General features: G+C 32.2%; 1 pseudogene; it reads left to right on the forward strand.

Annotated features, from left to right (window-relative positions):
* Nucleotides 1–2,162, forward strand: LOC149564548 (serine/threonine-protein kinase SRK2A-like; annotated as a pseudogene).
* The last annotated feature ends 787 nt before the right edge of the window (nucleotides 2,163–2,949 follow it).

Below are 2,949 nucleotides of genomic sequence, written 5' to 3' on the forward strand. Positions count from 1 at the left end.
ATGGAGAGGTATGAGATGGTTAAGAAAATTGGGGTAGGAAATTTTGGAGTTGCAAAGCTTATGTGGGATAAGGAGAGTGGGGAACTTGTTGTAAGCAAGTTCATTGAATGAGGTGAAAAGGTAGGGCTGATTTGAAACCTTTACGAATTTATGCTTCTGAGAATTTCCCACTCTCTATAAAAATTTATGGTAATTAAAATTTGGTTCAAAGTTTTGAATAGATTTAAATAGAAAATATAAGAGCTCAGAAGTAGTTTCACAATTTAAACCCTTTATAGTTGCAAACTTTTATTAATTTCTCACTTCTGATTTATCATTGGAAATTAATGATAAAAATTTGGACTAAACAATATTTCAAACTTGTTTTTGAGTGGAGCTTCTGATATTGATGATCTTAATTCAATTATAATTTATTTTCATTTTTTGAAAATCAGGGGTTTGAATTTTTTATTTTGTCTATAGATTGAAGAAAATGTGATGAGGGAAATTATCAATCACAAGTCTCTATGCCATCCCAATATAGTTCACTTCAAGGAGGTTAGAGATCCATTGAAAAATAAATAACTGTGTGAGTTTTTCATTTTTGAATTTGTTTAGTATTTTGTGGTTGGATTTCAATGCATTGGGGTTTCAGGTAGTGCTCACTCCAATGCATTTGGCAATACTTATGGAGTATGCTGCTAGCGAGGAGCTTTTTGAATAGATTTACAATGCGGGTCATTTTAGTGAGGATGAGGTTTATATTTAGAAGCTTCCACTGAACATTATACATGTATATCTTCAGTTCTATAGTTCACACAAGATGATCATAGACATCAATGTGAACACCTATTTAAATATGTTTTCCAGTAACATTTTCTTTAATTTCTCCACATATCTTTGAAATAATGATTTTGGGTACAAAAGCTTTGTTTAGACGCACTTACAGCTTGGTGACTATGTTATTATCAAATTGTGAATTCTTTTTGTTACCAAACATTAGAACTAAATAGTGGTTGCAGGCCAAATATTTCTTCCAACAACTCATATCTGGTGTCAGCTATTGTCATGCCATGGTAGTCTTCTTTATAAAATTATTCCTCTCTTTCATACGATATTGATTTTTTGGCAGGGTTTGATTGGGTTTTCGTTGCACCATGTGTACAACAAGTTTGTCACAGGGATCTCAAGTTGGAGAATACTTTATCAGATGGAAACTCTTCTCCCTAGCTAAAAATTTGTGATTTTGGTTATTCCTAGGTATAAATTAGGATAGAGTCTAGTGGTAAAACATGTTCAAATCCTATTTATCTATTAAACAAAAGCATGCTCAAAACAGTTAAATTCTCAGATTAAGACAAAAGAACCTGGCCCTAATTTTCTGAGACCCTCTTGTTTTGGTATTTTCTCTCTTGTCTTGCTCATGTGTCATATTCTTTGTTACAAAATACTTGTATCAATTTTACTGAGCATTAACTCATTGTTTGTACTAATAGACTTTTTCCTATGATTGAAAAAGAACTTTTGGTATTAGTTGAGTGGTAGCTAATATAAATTCCATTTTTAATTCAATCTTTCTCAATGGGCACAACCATGTTTATCTTATCTCTCTCTAGTATATTTTCTTCAGTCTTCTTTACTGCATTCCCAACCAAAATCAAGGGTAGGAACCCCTGCCTACATTGCTCTAGAAGTTCTATCCAAAAAGGAGTACAAAAGGTACACTAATTCTAAAATACTACAATTCATAAGAAATTCATTTCATTTCATTCCAAATTATGTTGATGTTGTAGGCCTTGGCATCACAATATTGAAATATTCATGACATAGAGACTTGGGTGTGAATCTATGTAGATAGAAGATGTATGGTCATGTGGAGTGACTCTCTATGTGATGTTGGTAGGAGCTTATCCATTTGAAGATCCAGAGGACCCCAAGAACTTTAGAAAAACTATCGGAGTAAGCTTTTCTTATTCTTATTTATTTTTATGCCAATCAGCTTTCAATGGGATTAATTGTGTTGTGATTGAAAAAAATTAATGGTTCTTTTGTAGAGGATATAAAGTGTGCAATATTTAATACCAGACTATGTATATGTAATAGAAGAATGTAGAAATCTAGTATCTAGAATTTTTGTGGCTAATCCTGCCAAGGTAAATAGACATTTCTACTCTCACAGCTAAAGAAGATCTTAATTGCATGTTCAATGTATGTTCGCTAAAATAACATATGAATAATTTCAATTTTAATATACCCCTTTAGGGATAAAGCTCCAAGAAAAATAAAGGGATGTCACCAACCAATTCTTACTAGTTTCACAATAGTAGCAGATAAAACTAAAGAAAAATATTGCTTTACATCAATTCTATTGGCATCTTTGTTGGCACTCCTAATATATATGTTACTAGGAGATAGTTTTATGATAACTTTGGCACTGCATTTATAGATTGGGCCAATCATATTTAGCTCAAAGTAAGTCATGTCCTCACTACATCACTATTTACATTCTATTGCTTTTTACTTGTATGTAACATGATTGGCCCTCTACTAGGTAGAGGGTTCAATCTTATTGCCCCCCTACTAAGGATTACAATTGGTAAGAAGAAAGCACACTTGGTAGAAGCTTCCATACATAGGTTACCTGTTAAGCATCTCTCACTTCATCTTGAGAGTTTGTGGATTGCACCACAATGAATGGTCAAGGCATGATTTATCATGAATTTGGAGATAGGTTACAAGTCTTCTAGAAGTACAAATTTGAAAAATCTATAAAGCATATTATTTATCCCCACAACAAGTCTCAAACATTCATTATCTTATGTTAGTTTCTGAAACTAGAATGCCATGGTTAGTGGAGAACATGACTATTAGGGAAAGGATAGTTTCCTATTTTAGGGCTATCGATTAACTTCAATTTTTATTTTATTTTTATAACTAAAATAGTGTCATATCTTACAAAGTACAAATTTA

This window comes from Cupressus sempervirens, chromosome 3 (assembly GCF_028749045.1).
Source record: "Cupressus sempervirens isolate cs-2001-9-10 chromosome 3, ASM2874904v1, whole genome shotgun sequence".
In the NCBI taxonomy this organism is placed as follows: Eukaryota; Viridiplantae; Streptophyta; class Pinopsida; order Cupressales; family Cupressaceae; genus Cupressus; species Cupressus sempervirens.